Raw genomic sequence first — 25717 nt, 5'->3', positions numbered from 1 at the left:
TCCCATGCACTTAAGCAGTGGTTCCCCCCACATATGGGGTATTGGTGTGCTCAGGACAAATTGCACAGCAACTTTTGTGGTCCAATTTCTCTTGTTACCCTTGGGAAATAAAAAATAGCGGGCTAAGAGATCATTTTTGAGGAAAAAAAAAGATTTTTTATTTTCACTGCTCTGCATTATTAACTTATGTGAAGCACTTGGTCATTCAAAGTGCTCACCATACATCTAGATAAGTTCCTTAAGGGGTCTATTTTCCAAAATGGGGTCACTTGTGGGGGGTTTCCACTGTTCAGGCACATCAGGGTCTCTCCAAATGCAACATGTCGTCCAATCTCAATTCCAGCCAAGTCAAACAGTGCTTCTTCCCTTCTGAGCTCTGCCGTGCGCCCAAACAGTGGTTTACCCCCACATATGGGGTATGAGCATACTCAGAACAAATTGCACAACAACTTTTGGGGTCTAATTTCTCCTGTTATCATTGTTAAAATAAAAATTTGTGGGCGAAAAGATCATTTTTGTGGAAAAAAAATGATTTTTTTATTTTCACAGGTTCTACGTTATAAACTTCTGTGAAGCACTTGGAGGTTCAAAGTGCTCACCACATGTCTGGATAAGTTCCTTAAGGGGTCTAGTTTCCAAAATGGGGTAACTTGTTGGGGGTTTCCACTGTTTAGGCACATCAGGGGCTCTCTGAACGCAACATGGCTTCCGATCTCAATTCCAGCCAATTCTGCGTTGAAAAAGTCAAACGGCGCTCCTTTGCTTGTGAGCTCTGCCATGCGCCCAAAAAGTGGTTTACCCCCACATATGGGGTATCGGAATATTCAGGCGAAATTGCACAACAAATTTTGTGGTTTATTTTCTCTTTTAACACTTGTGAAAATAAAAAAAACTGGTTCTGAAGTAAATTTTTTGCAAAAAAAAGTTAAATGTAAATTTGTTCCTTCCACATTGCTTGAGTTCCTGTGAAGCACGTAAAGGGTTAATAAACTTCTTGAATGTGGTTTTGAGCACCTTGAGGGGTCTAGTTTTTAGAATGGGGTCACTTTTGGGTATTTTCTGCCATGTAGACCCCTCAAAGTGACTTCAAATGTGAGGTGGTCCCTAAAAAAAATGGTTTTGTAAATTTTGTTGTAAAAATGAGAAATCGCTGGTCAACTTTTAACCCTTATAACTTCCTAACAAAAAAAAATTTTGTTTCCAAAATTGTGCTGATGTAAAGTAGACATGTGGGAAATGTTATTTATTAAGAAATTTGTGTGACATATCTCTCTGATTTAAGGGCGTAAAAATGTAAAGTTTGAAAATTGCAAAAATTTCGTCATATTTCCATTTTTTTCATAACTAAACACAAGTCCCATAGAAGAAATTTTACCACTAACATGAAGTAAAATATGTCACGAAAAAAAATTCTCAGAATCAGCGGGATCCGTTAAAGCGTTCCAGAGTTATAACCTCATAAAGTAACAGTGGTCAGAATTCTAAAAATTGGCCTGGTCATTAAGCTGCAAAATGACTCTGTCACTTAGGGGTTAAATCACGGTATGTTCACTAATTAGCATCACAGGTGTCTACAATCTTGGAATCAGTGAGTGGGCCTGTATAGAGGCCTACAGATACTCACTGTGCTGCTTGGTGACATGGTGTGTATTACACTCAACATGGACCAGAGGAAGCGAATGAAAGAGTTGTCTCAGGAGATTAGAAAGAACATTATAGACAAACATGTTAAAGATAAAAGTTCTAAGACCATCTCCAAGCAGCTGTCATTATCCATGCTGGATCATGACAGATAAAAGCACTAGTAGCCTTTTTTTTTCCTTACGCTGTGTGCTTAAAGTTAGTTTTTGCCCCTGGTGGCCATTAGGGTCATTGCACTGTGTGGTTTCAGTTCTAGTTTTGCCCCCGGTGGCCGTTAGGGTCATTGAACTCTGGTTACTTTAGTTTAGTGCACGTGATTATGAAGCAGGTGTGATTGCTGGCTCTTACCTATAAAAGTGTCAGGTGGATGCAATCACTGTTGGTGATATTGCTCATTTCCAACCAAGACTGGTGAAGGAAGGAACTACAGAGAGCAGCTCAAGGGAGCTCTGGTGTAAAGTCTGGTGAAGGAAGGAATTACAGAGAGGTGTTCCTTGCAGCTCTGACAAAGCTTGGAGAAGTAGCAGCTATTCTGGAGGAAAGCTGCATTGCTGGGAGCAATAGCAACAGATCAAAGCTAAGTGGTGTTATCCCTGTTTGTATTTTTCCCTGGTGTGTATTAGTACAGCGGTGGGGCCAGTGCCAGCACCACCCAGCTCCCTAGCAAGGGATAGGTGTAGGGTGTGCTAGGGTGACAGGTTCCGGCTCGGCGACAGGTGAGGAGCCTGTATAGGGAGCGTTAGGAGTGTGAGGGAAACTGACTCAGGGGAGTGCAGGAGGTCTCCACGTCCCCGTTCCCTATTGCAGGGCCCACCATTGTAACTGTTTCCCCTTCCCCTGTCTTGTTGTTTTAGTTACCGGCCTGCGGTTCGTGTCACACAGGACAGTTACACGTGCCAGTTTTGTTGTTTTAGTTACCGACCTGCGGGTCGTGTCACACAGGACGGGTCCAAGTGACAGCAGCTTGATGTTCCTGTGACTACAGTTCCACATATTGATCAGAAATTTAAGCTCCATGTGACTAAAGCCAACCTCCCTGGGCGTGGCCGCAGGAGGAAAATTGATGACAAATTAAAGAGACGGATAATACGAATGGTAACAAAAGAGCACATAAAAACTTCTAAACAGATTAAAGGTGAACTTCAGGCTCAAGGAACATCAGTGTCAGATCGCACCAGCCGTCGTTGTATGAGCCAAAGTGGACTTCATGGGAGACGACCAAAGAGGACACCATTATTAAAAAAAATCATAAAAACTCCAGACTGGAATTTGCCAAACTACATGTTGACAAGCCACAAAGCTTCTGGGAGAATGTCCCATGGACAGATGAGACAAAAGTTGAACTTTTTGGCAAGGCACATCAACTCAATGTTCACAGATGGAAAAATGAAGCATATCAAGAAAAGAACACTGTCCCTACTGTGAAGCATGGAGGAGACTCTGTTATGTTCTGGGGCTGCTTTGCTGCATCTGGCACAGGATGTCTAGAATCTGTGCAGGGTACAATGAAATCTCAAGACTATCAAGGGATTCTAGAGAGAAATGTGCTGCCCAGTGTCAGAAATCTTGGTCTCAGTCACAGGTCATGGGTCTTGCAACAGGATAATGACCCAAAACACACAGCTAAAAACACCCAAGAATGGCTAAGAGGAAAACATTGGACTATTCTGAAGTGGCCTTCTATGAGCCCTGAGACAAATCCAATTGAGCATATTTGGAATTAGCTGAAACATGCCGTCTGGAAAAGGCACCCTTCAAACACGAGACAACTGGAGCAGTTTGCTCTAGAGGAGTGGGCCAAAATACCTGTCGAGGGGTGCAGAAGTCTCATTTACATTTATAGGAACCGTTTGATTGCAGTGATTGCCTCAAAAGGTTGTGCAACAAAATATTAAGTTAAGGGTGCCATCATTTCTGTCCAGGCCTATTTCATGAGTTTTATTTATTTATTTTTTTTAATTCTGTGGAAGCATGGTTGAAAAGCAATGTCTGACTTTCATTTGTTCATTTTCATTGATTATTTTTGTCAGATTTAAGTTATTTCTGTCACCATTGTGGGATTTTCTGTCATTAAACCAACAATTTTGATTACGTGTGTACCTATACTATTTGTGTACGTACCTTGTGTCCTAAGTTGGTGAAGTATTTTTTATTGGTACATACTTTATACTCTGTAGGTCTTTTTTCCTACCGCTGTGTTGTTTTGCTAATAGAAAAATGCTGCTTATTCATCGAGTAATTAGATTGTTTATGCCAGAACAGAAATCATTGTTCTCGCCAGCACTTTGCCCCATGTAAGCTGCAGATGTGGTGCTGATAACATGATACTGTATGGGGACCTATTGATCTATTAGTGAACGTTCTGTCCCCATCATTCTTCCACAGCTGGTGTAAAGAGGTCGGGAAACAAGAGCCCAGAGACTTCAATATTGTCGATCGCACTCATTGAACGATCAGAACTCAGCGCATGTAAAGGAAATTTTTCTGTGTGATGGTGCAATATGTGAGCATTCGGGCCACACTTTGACTAAAACCAGCCCTACCTAAACACTGACACTGTCCAATCCAGCATGCTCCAGAACTGACATTTCATGTGTGATACAAATATTCACTAAAACAGAAAAATGGGGAGTGGTGACAGCTCCTCGGTAAAGAGAACCTATCCCCAGAATATGCAAATTGCCTCTTCAGAAAAGAAAGAGGACTTGAACTCTATAGCGCCACCTGTTGGAAGTAGCGATCCTTAAGTCACAATCGATCATTTAACGAGTCTTGTAATATTACTTGGGATGAATGCCAAATCAGTATCTCAATTTGCAGATACGGTGTTTCGGGTTATTGGCCCTCATCAGTGCAAAGTATGAGAACTGATTTGGCTAGGTGAGAGGCTCTGGACTGATGTCTACGGGGTAAGGTTTCTCCTTGTGGAGAGTGAGTTTCTCCTTGTGGAGAGTGACATACCATCTCTGGCTTGTCAAGGTAAGGAGGCTTATTCGCCGTGCAATGCTCCTCTGGGAAATTTAATATGCAAACTGCCTCTTCAGAAAAGAAAGAGGACTTGAACTCTATAGCGCCACCTGTTGGAAGTAGCGATCCTTCAAGTCACAATCAACCCTTTAACGAGTCTTGTAATATGACTTGGGATGAAAGCCAAATCAGTATCCCCAGAATAGAGTTCAACGATGTGTCACGTACTAAACTGTGTGCTGTTAAGGGCCTGTCACACTAAGAGATATCGCTAGCAATATCGCTATAACTAGTGACATTATAGCGATATTGCTAGCGATATCTCTGTGTCTGATACTTACCAGCGACCTGCTCCCCCGCTGGTTATCGCTGATCGCGCGAGAACGTTCAGGACTGTTTCTCGTCGTCAGCTTCCTGTGGCGCTTCCTGCTGTGACGACGAGCGACGCGTGGAGCCGGGCGGGAGGACGCAGGATCGCCTGGTGTGACAGGTAAGTAGCGACCCCCGTCCCCAGCGATGTCGCTGGTGAGATCTGCCTGTGTGGCAGCTCACTAGCGACCACTTAGCGATGTACCAGCGATCCTGACCGCGTCATATCGCTGGTCGGGATCGCTGGTACATCGCTAAGTGTGACAGTACCTTAAGTCCAACCATGCCCCTCCTCTGATAAACAGCTCACTCTCAATAGACAATGTCTATTAGCTGTGGTGTGGGCAGCGTTATCTTTCTGAACTCTGCTGCATGTTATTCCTAAGAACTCTGATTGTGTTGCAACTGCTGCACCCAATAAACTAACTGATACATCACTGTTATCAGGGTCTCTTTTTTTTTACATTATTCTGCTCTCAGATGACATAGCAAAAAACTGGTCAGAGATTCCCTTTAAACAGTATCAGTGCCTCCAATTAATGAGCTTTAACATAAATGTAGTAAGAAATGATAAAAAAAAGGCACCAAGAGTAGGAAAAATCCACAAAAAACATGCACTGCTTATTGTGTTTTATATTTCCCTTGTCAACTTTGGTCATTAGAAAATATAAACCAGACTAAAAATTAGCCTAAGATCAAGCATGGACAGAATACACCAGGAGCGACAACTTCTTAACTCTGGGACAGTATAGAAAGAATCGGCCTTTTTCAGTTAAAAAGCAATTTGAAAAAAGTCCATACCTAGGTAAGGGCCACAATGCTGTGTATTACCGAGTGATATTTCAGTATATCAGGTTGTATGGAAACTGTATACAGCCAGAGGGCTCCACTTAGTGTCAGAGGCGGGAAATGTAGAATTTCACTGTACGAGAAGTCAAGGATATGAGTTTACAAGAAATAAGTATCAGATGATAAAGGCAAAAAAGTGGGATTCTGTTGGCCCACATTACTAAACCCTTTCATACTAAAATTAGTTTTCGAATTTCTAAGCAGTTATCTGCATTTATAGATCGGTACAACAATTTTTTTTCATGTACACTCCTATAATCCTCGAACACCAGGGGTCTTCTCTCCTTGGCCAATTCTCCTGGGCTGACCACAGAACAGATGTTGCTGCCCCTTATGTACTGGTTGCTGAGAAGGTGGAGGATCATTTCAAGCCATAGCATACATTATATAATTCCATAATAATTAATTCTTGGTCCTTATAGCTGAATATTAAACAATGCTTCAAGGGGTTTTCCAGTTTTGGAAATCCCTCGTTCCTTTGCCGCAATTTGTTTTGTTTTTAGACAAGCTTTATTTTACTCACTCTCCCCAGGGTCCAACACTGAGTCTCTGGCGCTGCTCCTAGAGTCTGTTATTGTCTGCATCGCTAACATCATGTCAACAGCGCTGTAGTCAATCGATCAGCTTAGCTGCTCTGTCCGAGTGAACGGCACCATCTGTTCAGAGCCGGTGATCTCAGTCATTAGCTGCAGCGCTCTCCATGTGACGTCAACGCCACAGACAATAACAGACAACAGAAGCAATGGTGGAAACTCAGTGCTTTTTCCAAGGAGGGTGAGTAAAGCCCAGTTTTTTTTACTATATAGTTGTGAGGGAGTGCCAGGGCCGTAGCCATGGCTGAGGCTAATGGCTCTTGCGTACCCTTGTCTCCCGTCACATACAAGCAATGTTCTTTTGTCAGTGTTCTTGCCTCTCTGCACCTTCACGGTCTCCTCTGCGTTGCTGAAGACCCCCCCATACGATTGCGCACAAACAGATACACAGTCCAGTTTCAACTGTAAACTAATAACTTTACTTCTTTCTTCTTGCAGCACGTCCTTATCAGATACATCATTAGTATAGGGTTCCATACAGTTCACAACCTTCACTTTCCCTGTACTTTCCGGTGTTCCAGGTCCGGCAGCCGCTGGTAACTCTCCTCTGCCGGTAGTGGAAATCGGTCCATCAGAAATCCATCGGCGTCTCCCCTTTGTCATCAGAGTCAGGTCCTCTCCTCTTCTTGCTGCCACTTCCACTCCACGCTGCCTATGCTCCTGCAGTGGGTGCAGGAGTGGTGCATCGCTGCCGGTGCCGTGTCTCGTAATGGTTCCGCGCTGCTGCAAATGGGGTTCTCTTCTGGGCCCCACCCATTCCAAGGTTGGGTCCCTTCCAGCCGTTACACCCATGTCCTTGCAGTCTGTTGTAGGGGGCAATGTCATCTTATTCTACGGTGCACCATCCATGGGTGGGATGAGGGGCATTGCTGGATGGATTTTCGCGCCATCTCTGAGTTGTCACACCCACGAAGGCTGAAGTCATAGTCGTCATTCTGCTTATTGGCGCCATTGTCCTTCATGTGCAAGGCCACCATCTTAGTCACAAATAAAATGTCAGTCAAGTCCAAGGTTTCTAAAACAGTCACATCCAGGATTTCAGTATCTTCTTTCTTCACGGCATCTCTGTTTAGCAAGGCTGAGGTATCCTGCTGACTACGCCAAGTGTGAGGGAGCACCAGGGCCGTAGCCATGGCTGAGACTAATGGCTCTTGCTCACCCTTGTCTCGTCACATACAAGCAATATTCTATTGTCAGTGTACTTTCGTCTCTGCTCTCTGCACCTTCAGGGTCTCCTCTGCGTTGCTGAAGACTCCCTCCATATGATTGCGCACAAACAAAGGCACAGTCCAATTTCAACTGTAAACTAATAACTTTACTTCTTTCCTCTCGCAGCACGTCCTTATCAGATACAGCATTAGTATAGGGTTCCATACAGTTCACAACCTTCACTTTCCCTGTACTCTTCCTTACATCTCTCAATGGGTGCCTGGGTCGTACCATGCCATCCGGTACCGCAGCGTCCTAAATGTTCAGCTTTGCTACGTTCAGAAGTTCCCTCATCCATTTTGCCCCAGACAAGAGGGCATCTGCCCATGAAGTAAGCTGCCACATGATGAGCGACCTGTGTCCCTGTCCTGCTGTGACTTTTAGCTACAGCTTCTGTTCCCCACTGCTGCCCTTCTGGCCATGGACGGCTGGGCTTCTCACTTCCAATGTTGTGGAGGCACCCGCACTGTACAGGCTCTAATGCCCTACCCCTATAAACAGGCTCACAAACAAAGGACAAATCCAGTCATAAGGTCAAATAGCAAGTATTATCAATTTTATTGATATGTAAAAGATCATACAGACAAACAGGCACAAAGTGGGGCTAGAAGATGGAATAGTCATTCTAACCACATGCAGGAGGCCCAAGGTACAGTAGGTAAGTCACAGTGAGGTATATATCAACATTATAATAGTGAACGCATATCACATCGCTCATTCATGCACAGTGGCAATAAAAGGTACCCAGATCAGGCAAAATTGCCAGAAACCAAAATTAGGCCACATCCATCAAATAAATAGATAGCGCTAATAGCGCACCATAGTAGTAGAAATATATACAGGTACCTTATAAGGAGCAGAGCTGCCTTCCTGGACAATCCTACCCCCCGATGCGCGTTTCGGCGTACCTTCATCAAGGGGCATGCCCTACCTTGGGCCTCCTGCATGTGGTTAGAATGACTATTCCATCTTCTAGCCCCACTTTGTGCCTGCTTGTCTGTATGATCTTTTACATATCAATAAAATTGATTTTACTTGCTATTTGACCTTATGACTGGATTTGTCCTTTGTTTGTGAGTATATTATTACAGTTGGTCATCTATTGTCCTTACTTTTGGTGGGTGTGTGAGATTGTAATCTGCTTTATATCATTCTATTTTACTTCTCCACCCACTATGTTCATTGGATTTATCTTATACCCCTATAAACAGGGAAAACCCTCCAACTTATCCACGGTTGGCTCATCCTAATTAACTATTCCTTACACTGGTTTCCTATTCCTACAATACTATGTACACTAATGTACCCCCATCTAGCGTAATAACTGAGGTACTGCACTCTCCCTATTAATTATGTGCAAATAGCTAGATACAGCAATAAACATACAATTTTAGAAAAAAACAAAAAACCTGAGGGCACTACCAATAATTAAGGGGAACTGCTAACCACACACATAATTAGAAATACAACCAACAAGAGAAAGAAGTGTGTATAATGGACGCGATCAACCCCAGGATCATAACCACAATATAGCACAAAAATATATAAACAAATGAATAAAGTTTATTAACACAAAAAATTCCACACAAAAAGTGACATTGATAAGAATAAAAACAATTAAAAAAGACCAGGACAAATTGGCCGTGTGTGACACTCCAAAAAAGGTTCTAAAATAAGAACCTAATGCTCCACTCCTCCACGATGCTAAGGCAAAGGGTTTGTATAGGAATAAATATACAGTACTCTATACAGCAGAGATGCAAAAATAATGCACAAGACAATAATTCAGTAGATAAAGATGTCAAATATAATAATGATATGCATCATGACAAGGCATTATGTGCAAAATCAGCAAATAAAGTGCAGGTCACTAAAAGTGAATCAAAAATAATTGCTGCAAGTTGAAAGAGATCTGAGAAATATCAATACCCTATATGACCCATTGGTCAAGATTTAAAGGGATGAGGACAGAATGTAAATCCATATATATGGAAGGCAGACCAATAAAGGAACACTGAATAATGCTGGTGAATATCCAAATAGAGGCAAAATAACACAATAGATGCCTATCTGCCACAAACCCATAGATAAGGAGAGTCCTCAAAAAAACATGGACAAAGACTCAGTGCCCGCATGATGTCTGCCTTCCATATATATGGATTTACATTCTAGCCTCATCCCTTTAAATCTTGACCAATGGGTCATATAGGGTATTGATATTTCTCAGATCTCTTTTAACTTGCAGCAATTATTTTTGATTCACTTTTAGTGACCTGCACTTTATTTGCTGATTTTGCACATAATGCCTTGTCATGATGCATATCATTATTATATTTGACATCTTTATCTACTGAATTATTGTCTTGTGTATTATTTTTGCATCTTTGCTGTATAGAGTACTGTATATTTATTCCTATACAAACCCTTTGCCTTAGCATCGTGGAGGAGTCGAGCATTAGGTTCTTATTTTAGAACCTTTTTTGGAGTGTCACACACGGCCAATTTGTCCTGGCCTTTTTTAACTGTTTTTATTCTTATCAATATCACTTTTTGTGTGGAATTTTTTGTGTTAATAAAATGTATTCATTTGTTTATATATTTTTGTGTTATATTGTGGTTGTGATCCTGGGGTTGATTGCGTCTATTATACACACTTCTTTCTATTGTGGGTTGCAAACATACAATAACTTTACATACAAGGCAACATATGAAGGAAGGGAGTGGAGCATCACACGATCCCGGTACAGATGACAGTCTTTTTCCTGAAGTGGCTTCACTGGTGGTTGACTGACTAATGAACATGTATTTGCAAATTTTTATCACAATTTCAGATATCTTTAGAAATGGAAAAAGGAAAGCCACGCAGCAAAGTACTGTTTTGCTCTTGGATGTAGATATTTATTTTCACCACTAGATGGCAAACCTTTAACACAAAATAAACTAAGTGCCCAATTTTTTATTACATTTGCACTGTTTTGTTTTATTTTGTCTAGTTTTTATTTTTTGGTATTTTTCAACTACTTTTGATTTGTGCCAATTTCTTTTTATTTTTAATTTTCAACTTTTTTTAAGTCTATTCTTGAAGTGTTTGCCTATTTTTCTTTATGTTCGCTACTGCAGGCTTAGTTTTTGTTTTGCAGATGTTTGCGACTGACTGATCAATTGTCATTTTTTTAAAAAGTCACAAACTTTGTGTGCAAATGTCCTCCAATCCTTCCTCCACAGCTCGGAGTCATTTTTTTGTACACCTGAAAATTTTCTGTATATTTTACAACATTTTATCAGAAATCAGACTATTTTTTTGCTCTAAAAAAGTTGTAAAATAAAAAACTTTTAAAGGCAAAAAAAGATGAGCTTCATTGATTTGGCACAAAAATCATAAACCATGTGTACCATATTGAGGAATTTGGCACAAAAACGTAAATAATACTGTAAGACAAAAAAAGAAAAGTGACTTAAAAATATAAATCGGACCCTAAGAGCAAAGCATCAGTCTGAAACATCGTGACATTTGTGATAACCCACCGTTTAGCTAAAATTATCCAAATGCTGGATTGTCAGAGAAGCACAGTGGTCTGCCACTGCTCCATGAGGAAAGACTAAAGCAAAAGTATGACAATATGCCGGGGGCGTAACGATCACGACAGTAGAGGGTGCGACTATGACCAGCCCTTCCGGGAAAGGGGCTCAATGACGCCATTTCCTATTTTCAGCTGAAGTGCATTGTGACACACAGACCCGCCGGCAAACTCTGCTGCGATACGCGCCACTGGCCAATCAGACGTTGGCAGCTGATGTTAAGCGTGCCGGTCACGAGCGGCACATTGCAGTGACATCATCCACGAGCCAAAGTCAGCTACTGGCTATAGAAGAGGATACCCCCTCTTGTGGGAGCGGAGAAAGGTAAAAGGAATTGTTTATTTTTTTCTAATGTTTTGGGAAAAGCACATCAGAACAGACATTTTACCAGGAAGGAGCGCAGGATGGGGGACATTATTTAAAGAAGGGGCACAGGATGGGCGTTATTATACTTGGTTGGGGCCCAGGATGGCGGTCATTATATCAGGATGGCACCCAGGATGGGGGTCAATATACCTAAATGGGGCCCAGGATGGGAGTCGTTATACCAGGATGGGGCACAGGATAGAAGACCTTACACAAGGAAGGGGCTCAGGATGGTGGATATTATACCAGTAAGGGGGCCCAAAATGGGGGACAGTATACTAGGATGGGGTACATTTATATAGGATGGAGGATGTTATTTAAAGGGGCCTGGGATGAGAGAAATTATACCAGGATGCGGACCATTATTACTGGAAGGAGCCAGGACGGGGACATTATATGAGGAAGGGGTCTAGGATGAGGGACATTATTACAGGATGGGGGCCGGGATGGGGACATTATTACAGAAAGGCACCAGGATGGCGGACCTTCTTACATGAGAGGGCGAACATAATTGCCTTTATAGGATCTAGATCTTGAACACTGCAAGGGCCCATAATCTGACTATTATATACAGTAGGTGGAGGCCCAGGTCCAAATTTTTCACCAGGGTCCATGGGACTCTAGTTACGCCACTGACAATCTGTGTCTCACATACCCTTGTGACCACCTGTGCAACATGCAGCAGTCATTCAGAACAATAAAACCACTTAACTTCTAGTGTGCAGATGATCTTTGTGATGCTGAAACAGCTTCTGCCACGCCATGGACTTCAAAGGGTCTCCAAATGTGTCCTGTTGAATCGTGCTCCGAGTTTCAGAAACAGATCTCTATTTTTTTTTTCTTTTTAACCATGCCTTCATGTAATGCTCTCTTGCAGCGAGGCCCCAGATCCCGCCCCGCTGTGTGTTATGATGTAGTCACACTGTGGGGCTGGGTATCTGGCACCTGTGCAGTGAGCATCTATCTCCCCTCTCCTCCTGTTTCCTCCCTCGGCAGCGTCTAGTGAGCTGAGCTCCCCACACGCAGGATCTCACTGCGCAGGCGCCAGATACCCAGCCCCGCAGTGTGAATACATCATAACACATAGCGGGGCGGGATCTGGGGCCTCACGGCAAGAGAGCATTACATCAAGGCATGATGTCAGTTCCCGGGCAGCGTGCACGGCGCATGCCCGAGAACTGTTGACAGAGCAGAGGAGACGGTGCAACAACGCAACAAGGAAATGATTGACGGCTCTAAGATGCTGGACACCGGGGGAGAAAACATACCTTCCGGACACACAAGAGGTATGGCGGGGAATTTATAAAAGTATGTATTTCGGCGTTACTAGGGATCAGAAACATAAGAGCCACCTACAAAGAGTGCAGCCTTAGTTCTTTTACTTAAAAACACCCTGGGGGGTGACAGGTTCCCTTTAAAGCTGATTGTTGTACATACACTACAGGACCAATGTGGACACCTGACCATGGCATATTCACAACAGGCAATAATATACAGTGGGGGAAATAAGTATTTGATCCCTTGCTGATTTTGTAAGTTTGCCCCCTGACAAAGACATGAACAGTCTATAATTTTAAGGGTAGGTAAAGTTTAACAATGAGAGATAGAACATCAAAAATAAAATCCAGAAAATTACATTGTATAAATTATATGAATTTATTTTCATTTTGCATTGAGAAATAAGTATTTGATCCCTCTGGCAAACAAGACTTAATACTTGGTGGCAAAACTCTTGTTGGCAAGCACAGCAGTCAGACATTTTTTGTAGTTGATGATGAGGTTTGCGCACATGTCAGGAGGAATTTTGGTCCACTCCTCTTTGCAGATCATCTCTAAATCATTAAGGCCAGGTTCAGATTGCGTAGCGTTGACGGACTGCGTTAACGCTATTCCATAACGCGTTTAGGTTATGTTATCCCTCTAGCGCAGATGCTTCATCTGCGCTAGCAGTGATGGACCCTCGGACGCTGCAGACCGTGTCCAAGGGTCCGTCACAGAATGACAGCACATCGCTTACGCATGCCGGTTATGACATGTGCTAGCAATGCGCTCGTCAAAAGCAGTGTATGGGTGCATTAACGCATCCGTTACATAGCGTCCGTTGCATAACGCACCCCTTAACGCAATATGAACCCAGCCTAAGATTTTGAGGCTGTCGTTTGGCAACTCGGAGCTGCAACTCCCTCCATAAGTTTTCTATGGGATTAAGGTCTGGATACTGGCTAGGCCACTCCATGACCTTAATGTTCTTCTTTTTGAGTCACTCCTTTGTTGCATGGCTCCATCCATTCTACTATTGATGCGGTGAAGTAGTCCTTAGCAGAGAAACACCCCAAAACATAATGTTTCCACCTCCATGCTTGACATTGGGGACGGTGTTCTTTGGGTTATAAGCAGCATTTCTCTTCCTCCAAATATGGCGAGTTGAGTTCATGCAAAAGAGATCAATTTTTGTCTCATCTGACCACAGCACCTTCTTCCAGTCAATCACAGAATCATTCAGGTGTTCATTGGCAAATTTCAGATGGGCCTGCACATGTGCCTTCTTGAGCATGGGGACCTTGTGGGCACTGCAGTTTAAACTTCTACAACGTAATGTGTCACCAATGGTTTTCTTAGTGACTGTGGTCCCAGCTGCTTTGAGATCATTAACAAGTTTCCACCATGTAGTTTTAGGCTGATCTCTCACCTTCCTCATGATCAATGATACTCCACGAGGTGAGATTTTGCATGGTGTCACAGATCGATGTCAATTGACAGTCATTTTGTATTTCTTCCATTTTCTTCAGTAGGGGTCTGACTTCCAACATCGGCTTGGAATGGACAACAACACTCCTGCGGGTTCTTAGAATGTTAGACTTGGATGAGACCTCCAGGGTCATCGTGTCCAACCTCCTGCTCAATGCAGGATTCACTAAACCATCTCAGACAGATGTCTTTCCAGCCTCTGTTTTGAAGACTTCCATTGAAAGAGAACTCATCACGTCTCGTGGCAACCTGTTCCACTCATTGATCACCCTCACTGTCAAAAAGTTTTTTCTAATATCTTATCTGTAACTTCTCCTTTTCAGTTTCATTCCATTGCTTCTCATGTTTCCATCTGCAAATGAGAATAATGGTAGACATACATCTATTAAGTTAAGTTTCCTCTTAGCCTTCTTTTTTGCAAGCTAAACATTCCCAGAGCCTTTAATCATTCCTTGTAGGACATACTCTGCAGTCCGCTCACCTTACTGGTAGCTCTTCTTTTTGTTTGCTTAAGTTTTTAAATGTCCTTTTTAAAATGTGGTGCCCAGAACTGGACATATTATTCCAGATGAGGACTGACCAAGGAGGAGTAGAGGTGGATAATTACTTCACGGGATCTAGACTCTAAAGGTACTGTCCCACTTAGCGATGTACCAGCGATCCCAACAAGCGATATGACGCGGTCAGGATCGCTGGTGCATCGCTAAGTGATCGCTAGTGAGCTGCCACACAGGCAGTTCTCACCAGCGACATCGCTGGGGACGGGGGTCGCTACTTACCTGTCACACTAGGCGATCCTGTGTCCTCCCGCCCGGCTCCACGCTCGTCACTCGTCTCTCCACAGGAAGCTGACGACGAGAAGCGGTCCTGAATCTTCTCGCGCGATCAGCGATAACCAGCGGGGGAGCGGGTCGTAGGTAAGTATCAGACACAGCGATGTCGCTAGCAATATCGCTATAACGTCACAAGTTATAGCGATAGTGCTAGCGATATCGCTTAGTGTGACAGGCCCTTTAGGTTCTTATTGCAGCTCAATCCTGTTTAAGTGAAAGTGACTGAGCTACACAGTAGTACCAGCTATAGCTACTTCCATAGGTGAGCTGAAGTGCCTTGATGAAAAATAACAATAGTGGAGAAAAATGGGTTAATTCTTGTGCTGCCTGGACGGAGGGAGCCATAGAATGGATGGAGTCAGAGACTCGTTTTGATAAAGTGCATTTAATTAATCAACACATTTTGAAGTTTCACACTTCATTTTAAGGACATACCATAGCCATGAATGAAAAATAAGGAGAACATAAATTTGTTGGAGCACAGCAGTCTCATCAGTCTACTGATCTGCAGAGGTTTAAGTAGTTGCAGCCACAGAGATTAGATATTAGTGGACTATGATAAATGTCGACATGTTGCTTGAGTCACACTAAATTTCTTAGGTTCCTGCAAAATTAAAGGGTTATTCCCATGTGATACATTTATGGAATCACCCTGGTATAAGACAATACTACGTAATAGGGGTGGGTATCACCTCTTGGATTCTACACTGTTGAGACCCTCACATCCTGATTCACGTAAAATGATTCTCCATAAAAGTGAATGGAGAGGTGGCCGTGTTTGTGCACGTTCCTCTCTTGAGTCTATAGCAGTTATAGTGGGAAAATGGGTGACATTATTTGGGAAATGAGTGTTTCAGGACCCCTAGTCTATTGATAGGTGACGGTCTAAGTAGTGAGACCTGTAGCTTTTATGCATTAATGGCAAACCCTTTGGGTTTGCCACAAATACTGAAGATGGGAAAACCCTTCTAATCAGAGCATTCCTGTGTCCTCTATGAAAGAATCACTGTCAGAATCATTTGGCAGCAGCTCATCTCCCTGCCAAACAAAGCGATCAGGTTATTGAATTCCAATCACCTGATCCTTATGTTCATCATCATGAGTGTATCAGAGCAGACCTCGCTATCAGTCAGTGCTGGCTGTGACTATGCCTCTGGAGACTGGATGGTACTGCTATCTCGGGCAGGCCAGGACCAGATGTTAGAGAACGAATTGAGGAAGACCAAAGTCCAACATTAAACTTTTCTTTACTTAACATGAACTTGATAAGGACTATGTACATCATAGGCAACATAGGTTTCTTTAGCTTTAAGGAAGACACAAGAACATTTTTTCTGCTGGTTTATTTAAAACACGGCTTAAACTACTGTAGATTCAACAAAATAATCACGGTCTCTCTGGCATAGGGAAAATAAAAGATAACATATAGCGCTGTCCATATGTCTGCGGGGATCCGCCCGCTCAGGATAGAACAACCGGGTTCAGTACAGTTTAACATAAACACTTCTCTGGAGCTGTCACCTCCATACACACTGAACACTGAATGCCTCAGAAGGCTGACTATTTACATCCTAGACCCCACCCTATGGTGAAGATATGCTGGACAGCCTCCCACCCTCACTGTAGCTGTCCACAAAAAAATTAACCCTTAAACATGGTTGATTAATCCCTCTCAGCACTTAGTGTGCTGGAAAAAAACTTCTAGGTTTCAAATCACTGAAGCTAATAGCCTCAGTGAAACATTTGTCACCTCCATTACTGTGCCAGTGACTTTGTCACATATCCCCCCCCTCTGCTCAAAACCGGGGTTTTCTGCACCTTTAGTCACTATACAAAGAAGTCTGTACAGCGCATCTGCATCACCACGTAGTTTCCTGGACCTGTAATTCACATGAAAACTAAACTCCTGGAGAGATAGAAACCACCTAGTCATCTGGGCATTCTTTCCATTCCTTTCCCTCATCCATCTCAGTGGTGCATGATCTGATACTAGCCTGAACTTCTTGCCCAATGGGTAGTACCTCAGCGTGTCAATTGCCCATTTCATGGCCAAGCCCTCTTTCTCTGTGATAGCATAGCTATTTTCACAGCAGGAGAGTTTCCTACTCAGGTATAGGATTGGATGTTCATTCCCCTCTATTTCCTGGGACAACACAGTTCCCAAACGAACCTCGGAGGCGTCCGTCTGGACCACAAACTTCTTAGTGAAGTCAAGTGCAACCAAGACTGGCTGTTTGCATAAGGCAAGCTTCAATTCATGGAACGCTATCTCCACTTCAAAGGACTATTTGGCAAGGGGCCGAATCAAGGTTTTCGTGGGCCCCAGGCGAAAGAGTCTCAGTGCGCCCCTTTAACACATACCATGATTTATGATGCACAGATACGGCAGAGAAATATAGATATAGTACAATGCCAAAGATTTCACTTACTTCTTACATTGTATTAGTGGTATCTATTGTAAATTCTACTATAGCTCAGAAACCGGCGAATCCTCGCAGCGCAGTGTGTGCCTTGGGAAAATTCAAAAGTTTTCATTTTAGACCGGACAGTATAGTCCTCCATACAGTATTATGGGCACCACATATTCCTTCATATAGAATTATGGGCACCACATAGCCCTCTAAACAGTATTATTGGCACCACATAGTCCTCTATACAGTATTATGGGCACCACATAGACCTCCATACAGTATTATGGGCACCACATATTCCTTCATATAGAATTATGGGCACCACATAGTCCTCTAAACAGTATTATTGGCACCACATAGTTCTCCATACAGTATTATGAGCACCACATAGTCCTCTATACAGTATTATGGGCACCACATAGACCTCCATACAGTATTATGGGTACCACATAGTCCTCCATACAGAATTATGGGCACCACATAGTCCTCCATACAGTAGTCTGTGCACCACATAGACCTCCATATAGTATTATGGGCACCACATAGACCTCCATACAATATTATGGGCATCACATAGTCCTCCATACAGTATAATGAGTCCTATATAATGTTCCATACAGAATGGACCCTATATAATGCTGCATACAGCATGGGTCCAATACAATTCTCCATACAGACTAGGCCCCATATAATGCTCCATACAGAATGGGCCTTATATATTGCTCTATGCAGAATTGGACCCATATAATACTCCATACAGAATGGGATTTATATATTGCTTCATAAAGAACCCACCTTTCGTGTCTCCCTTTTTCCCTCATAGACTGTAAGCTTGCGAGCAGGGCCCTCATTCCTCTTGGTATTTTGTTATAATCTATGTGATTATTGTTATGCTGTAATGTCTATTGTCTGTACAAATCCCCTCTGAAATGTAAAGTGCTGCGGAATATGTCGGCGCTATAGAAATAAAATTTATTATTATATTATTATTATTATAAAGAATGGGCCCCATATATTGCTCCATGTAGAATGGCCTCATACAATGCATCATACAGAATGGGCCCCAGTCCATCTTAGGTCCATAAACTGGTACCTACTGCGCTTGACCTCCCCTGAGAAGTCTTGGAAAAAAAGATTTTTTCTGTCTCCTCCAGCTTAATGTCCTGCTTCTCTCTTGCTATCTTTTGTATGATATATTTGCCCTTGTAGTGCAGTATTTTGATTAGAATAGGCCCGGGGATCTGCCCACTGGGTCCATTTTTGTGGGAACCCTGTGAGCTCTCTACCACAAATGAAGGAGTGATATTATCTTTGTCAAAGGTATCCAGTAACCATTTAAAAAAAAAAAAATCCAGGTAATTCTCCTCAGCTTTTTTAGGGACACCTACCAGTGTGATATTATTGCATCTCTGACAATTTTCCAGGTCATGAGGCTTAGCGATAAGTGCTGCCACTGCTTGCACATGACTCTGTATGTCTCTGTGGACTGTTAGGAGGGTGTCTTCCAGCATGTCCCATCAGTGTATTGAGATCAAAGTTGCATTTATTAACTGCATTGAGGACATCTTGCAGAGAAGGGGAGTCCCCCTGGGAAATCTCTTCAAGTATACAACTTTGCAATAGATCCATTTTGCTTTTGGGGGGATCTAGGGGCAGGGGAGCTAGGGGCAGCTCAGGAGACTCCATCTATTTCTCCTCCTCCTCTATAGATATAGCCAGAAATCAGGACTGTTGTGAACTCCCTTGATCTGACTTCTGAGTCGGGGCTCCATCTGGTGGTTGCTGCGGGTAGTGGAGCTGGTCGTCTTGACGGAATTCTATCACCTGAAGACGATGATTGGAAGTCAGGGGTTTCTGACTGGGAGGATTTAAGTGAGCAAGCTTCCTTCAGTTGCTGCTGGTGATTTGGTTTCTCTTCCTGTGCATTGTGAAGTCTGCGTTTTCCCCTCCTTGGTCTTGCATCATTCAGATAAGTTATTTGTTTACTGGAATTTTTTGCATTTGATATTGTTTTTGCCTTTCTCTGCTTTCTGCTTTGCTGTGTGGGTTCAGCATTATTCCCTGCTAGGATTTGTGCTGGACCCCGCTCATATGTCACAGCTTATGTCATTCTGTTCAGTATTGCTAATTCCCTGTTATATTAGTATCTTTTGCTTTGCTTTCAGTTCACACCAGAATGCTGATCTAGTGGGGGAGAGGTCGTGTGGCCGCAGTGTTTTTGTATATCAGACGTGTTGGATTTTTTAGGGTTTTTGCGTGATTGCAGACAGTGTCTTTTCTGTCCTGTCCTATCTAGACAGTTTGGGCCCCATCATTTGCTCACTCTATTTTCTGCCTGCGCTTGTGCCACATCTTGTCTCACCGACAATATACAGTATGTTTGGGGGCTATCTATTCCTTTGGGGTTCTACTCCGGGGTCAGTTTAGCTTTCCCCTTTCTTGCTTTACGCTTAGTTAACTCTTTGGCTGTGCCGAGGCGTCTAGGGCATCGTAGGCACATCCCACGGCTAATGCTAGTTGTATTGTTAGGTTTAGGGGTCTGCAATCCGCTAAGTTGCCAACCTTTCTGGTTTCCTGGTTGCTTAGCTAATTCCCCGGTAATCCTCCTCGGTGACCGAATTATAACACAGGACCCTTCACCAGGTGTCTCCCTCGTTCCCTGTGTGGTAGATGGGTCGCCCTCCCAGGGCTGCGGGGTTACTCGGTACTGGGCCGGTCTCAGCGGGTGGTGTGTCACAGCAGCAGTGACCCGGTCCGTGGCCCTGGGCACCCAAGTAATGGCGGGATAATGCTTATGGTGGAATGTAGTTAATGGAATAGTTCGTGACGCCACCTGTGGTGTTCGGCAAGTGGGATGTTAGGCCGACGCTGCAGACAGATCCTCTGGGACAGATGGTGTGGTGCAGCAGTGATGTTATAGCCTTCCACAGGCAGGGCTGTCATCCCAGGGCAGAATAGGTGAAGTGACATTTAGATGGTGTAGTGTCCGGCGCAGGGGATGCAGCAGTGCCAAGCAGGCGGACGCAGGAAGGAATGGAGGACACCGGGGCATGTAGTTCCAAAGCTTTACTCACAGTCTATAGTGCCCGCTTCCGTGCCTTGTCCACCGGGTCAGGGACTCAGTCAACCTCCAGGCAAGATGGAATGCTCCCTTCCAACACTCCGCCAACTTATGTACCTTTTCTGAACGTCTCCTCTATAGCGCCTTTAAGTGTGAAGATCTCCTAGTACTGAGTTACACTGGAGTTCCTCCTATCAGATGTTCCCAAGAACTCTACTTGTATGGCAGACAGCTGTAGCCTACTTCGGGGACTCTCTACTCCTGAGTCCCGGCTCTCTATACGTGTTCCTGTTGTGCCCCCAAGTCTTAGATGGGAGTAGTGCCTTTACAGCCCACTACTCCACCGGTGTCTGCTGCAGAACCATTAGTGTCCATACAACCTCGGGGCCCGGGCCCCGGCCTTGCGCTTAGAACTTCTAGGCAGGTTTCTCTCCTAACCCACGTCCTCTGTGTTCCCTCTTCTCCTACGTTCCGTACTTGTCTTTCTTTCCTATGGAAGCTCAGGCTTCAGTTCAATGTCTTTCTCCTTCTTTCCTTTCCCGTGCCAGCGGACCTGGGTCACTCAGGCCCGCTGCAGCACTCCTTCCTCCATCCCTCTTCCAGGGATTTCCTTCCCTCACTCTTCTCCGAGTGGCTTCCCGACTGACTGACTTCTAATCCTAAACCTTCTCACTCTTTTATGTATTCTCAACTCCACCCACCTCCCAGCACGTTTAGTGTTCCGAGCAGGGAACCACCAAAAGTGCTCTGCTTATCTCTAAGCAAGGAGCCGCAATGTGGCTTTGCTGAACTACTCTATTGTGTGGGGTGCGAGTGTTGGAGCGTGGTCAGGAGTTCCCACCTTACCTGGATGGTGGGGCACCACACCTTAGGAGAAGGTGCAGTACCTCTGTGGCGACTGAGCCTCAGCGGCGCCACATAGACACTGACTTCTTGAGCGGGGTACTAGAGGATGGAAGCCTGTGGGCAAATTGCTCCAAGCACGCAGCCACATCTCCCGACACATCTTTCTACCTCTGCTCGCCGGCAGTGTGGGCTCCACATCTTTGATTTCGGCCGGCGCCATGTCTTCATCTCTCCCCTGCTTCTTGGAACGGATCATGACACTGCCACAGACGTAGATCATCTCCTTGACATTCAGACACTTTAGGGAGGTAGGTGAGGCAAGCGCTGGTCCCTTCCTCTGCCTCTAAATGACTCAGTCAAGATGAGTGCCACAGGAGTTCAAGTGAAGGTGCGCCCCCGGCAATGTGGCCATTTAACAAAAACCTTTTTATGTTTTTTATTTATTTACTTACTTCAGGGTATTTGATCATTTGGTTTTTATCTTAGGTTCTTTTGTTTAATGGTCAGAGTGTGAATGAAAACATATACTTAGGCTCTGGCTCAATTTTTTGGGGTATTGTTTTAGGCAGATTTATAACATGCACTAACCAAACTTCTTCGCATTACTCCTTCCCTCTACATGATTCCTTAGAGCCTGATCCCTTCATTCAACATTAGCCCCCACACCCCTTGAAACCTAATACACTATATCTACAGTCTCTGGCTTGATAACTAGTTCATGCAGGTTTATGTATTCTTTCCACTCTCATTTCTAATTCTTCATAGATTGTAAACTCTTACATTTTTTGTGCTACTTTGTAATGTCTAGTTTTGTTTGCACATGTTTGTAAATCTCTCCGGAATATGTTAGTACTTGTAACAACCCTGCCGGCATCACTGCATAGCATCCCATCCCCCACCTGCCTTACTCACTACTCCAGGCCATGCTGTGAGTTCTGTCTGCTGCCGGCCCCATTCTGTATGCCTCTTGCCTCCTGCCTGCTCTATGAATAATTCCTGGCGGTGTGCATGGGGGGGCGGCGCCGGTACTCTCTGGTTCTTATAGAATCAGTATGCACCTGCTTATGGTGTTCCCAGCCAATTACCAAGGGGCTGCTAGTATTTAGGGCAGCTCCACCCGGTGGAAGCTGCCTGAGCAACGCCTTTACTCAGTCAGTGTCTTGCTGCTGAGTTGCCACGTCCTGTCCTGTCTCTGCCTGCTCTGGGGGCATCATACCCGGGTCTGTTTCCGTGTGCTTTGTGTCATGTTTTCTGCCCACCAGGAGGCAGAATATCCTGGTCTCTGAATCCCTGTCTCTGTGCCTTGTGCATTTCTCGTTCTGCCCACCAGGAGGCAAAATATTCTGGTCTGTGTCCTTGTTCCTGTGCATTGACTCGTACCTTGCCTTGTCTAATCTCCGTCCTATACCTGTGTCCGTCTTATCCCTGTCTCTGTGCCTTGCCCTGTATGTTGCCTAGTCTGAACTCTGTCCTATGCCTGTGTCTGTTTTATCAAACTCTGTGGCCTTTCCTTCCCTGCTTGGTGTACCCTTGTCTTTACTCCCTCTGTCTTGCTGCTACTGCAGCTCTGCTCCGTTCTTGCTGCTGCAGAACCTCTTGCTGCAGCTTCTCTCCGCATACCTTGCGGTTCCGCTTTGCTTCGCTCTTGCTGCTGCAGAACCTCTTGCTGCAGCTTCTCTCCGCATACCTTGCGGTTCTGCCTTGCTTCGCTCTTGCTGCAGAACCTCTTGCTGCAGCTTCTCTCCGCATACCTTGCGGTTCTGCCTTGCTTCGTTCTTGCTGCTGCAGAACCTCTTGCTGCAGTTTCTCTCCACATACCTGCAGTTCTGCTCTGCTCTCCTTCTCTGTGGCACCTGCTGTTGCAGAACCTCCTGCTGCTGCAGAACCTCCTGCTGCAAACTGCAGCTCCTCTCCGCAGCCTTGCGGTTCTACCCTGCTCCACTCCTTGCACTTCTTCTCTGCTCCGCCACCATGCGGTTCTGCTCTGTTTCTATTCCGTATTCCGTTGATCCTTGTCCTACCCATCTGTACTGGTTCCTGAACCAGTTCCTGCATCTTCTGTGTGAACAGCTCTCTACCTGTTTCCTCATACCCTTCATACCTGTTTATGTTCCCGTCCTTTCCGAACCAGTTCCTGCACCGCCAGTGTGAACAGCCCCCTATCTGTTCACATATACTACTCGTTCCAGTCTGAGTCTCTGTCCTGTCACTACCGAGTCAGTTCCTGTCCCTTCTGCCTCAGCCGTGCCCGCCTGCCTGCCAGTGCCTCAGCCGTGCCCGCCTGCCTGTGCCTCAGCCGTGCCCACCTGCCTGCCAGTGCCTCAGCTGTGCCCACCAGCCTGCCAGTGCCTCAGCCGTGCCCGCCTGCCTGCCAGTGCCTCAGCTGTGCCCGCCTGCCTGCCAGTTCCTCAGCTGTGCCCGCCTGCCTACCAGTGCCTCAGCCATGCTTGCCTGTCTGCCAGTGTCTCAGCTGTGTTCGCCTGCCTGCCAGTATCTCAAGCCATGCCCGCTAGAGTACCCATCGTGTCCGTTTGTACTAGCCTGCACCTGCTCGCAGTATCCTGTCCCTCAGTGGGATTAGCAGCCACACCAAGACACCACCCTGGAGTAGCACCTAGCAGCTACCTGCCGCACAAGCCTGACCTCACCATCAGAGGCTCCAGTGAACACCAAGGTAGCTGCTTAGTTACGCCCCTTCCTGGGTAGTCTGGTTTGTGGTCCAGTGGGGCCACACACCCCACGTTTGCGCCTACCAGTCAGGGAGCGAACGTTACAGTACTATATGCAACGGGGAAAATTTGTTACACTGTCAATTTTGCAAGTTTTCCCACCTACAAAGAATGGAGAGGTCTGTAATTTTTATCGCATGTACACTTCACCTGTAAAAGACCGAATCTAAAAAAAAAAATCCAGAAAATCGCATTGTATGAATTTTACATTATTAATTTGCATTTTATTGCATGAAATAAGTATTTGATACAATAGAAAAACAGAACTTAATATTTGGTACAGAAACCTTTGTTTGCAGTTACAGGTCAGATGTTTCCTGCAGTTCTTCACCAAGTTTGCACACACTGCAGCAGGGATTTTGTCCCACGCCTCCATACAGACCTCCTGATCTTTCAGGTTTCAGGGCTGTCGCTGGGCAACATTGAGTTTCAGTTTCCTCCAAAGATTTTCTTTTGGGTTCAGGTCTGCAGACTGACTAGGCCACTCCAGGACCTTGAAATGCTTCTTACAGAGACAATTTTTAGCTGCCCTGGCTGTGTGCTTTGGGTCATTGCCATCCTGGAAGACCCAGTCATGACCCATCTTCAGTGCTCTTACTGAGGGAAGGAGGTTCTTGGACAAAATCTCACTATACATAACCCCATCCATCCTCCCTTCAATATGGTGCAGTCATCCTGTCTCCTTTGCAGAAAAGCCCCCCCCAAAGTATGATGTTTCCTCCACCATGCTTCATGAATGGGATGGTGTTCTTGGGGTTGTACTCATCCTTCTTTTTCCTCTAAACATGGCGAGTAGAATTGATACCAAAAACTTCTACTTTGGTCTCAACTGTCCTCATGATCTTCTCCCATGCCTTCTCTGGATCATCCAGATGGTCATTGACAAACTTCAAACGGGCCTGTACATGTGCTGGCGCAAGCAGGGGGACCTTGCGGGCCCTGTAGGATTTCAATCCATGATGGCATAGTGTGTTACTAACGGTAATGTTTGAGACTGTGGTCCCAACTCTCTAAACATCATTGACCACGTCCTCCTATGTAGTTCTGGGCAGATTCCTGACCTTTCTCAGAATCATCCTTACCCCTTGAAGCAAGATCCTGCATGGATCCCCAGACCGAGGAAGATTGACAGCAGTGGCGTAACTATAAAGTTATGGGCCCCAGTGAGAACTTTCAAATGGGGCCCCCCATGCCAAAATACGCGCACATCTCCGCTCCGTACACACGCGGCTCCGCTCCGTACACCTCGTACACACGCGGCTCCGATCCGTACACCTTGTACACATGCGGCTCTGCTCCATACACCTCGTACACACACGGCTCCACTCCGTTCACCTCGTACACATGCGGCTCCGCTCCGTACACCTCGTACACACGCGGCTCCGCTCCGTACAATTCATACACGGCTCCGCTCTGTACACCTCGTACACACATGTGGCTCCGTATACCTCGTACACACACGGCTCCGCTCCGTACACCTCGTACACACATGGCTCCGCTCCGTACACCTCATACA

Source organism: Dendrobates tinctorius, unplaced genomic scaffold (assembly GCF_039654945.1).
Source record: "Dendrobates tinctorius isolate UK_male_01 unplaced genomic scaffold, ASM3965494v1 ptg000159l, whole genome shotgun sequence".
Classification (NCBI taxonomy): Eukaryota; Metazoa; Chordata; class Amphibia; order Anura; family Dendrobatidae; genus Dendrobates; species Dendrobates tinctorius.
Note: the sequence above shows the minus strand (reverse complement) of the source record.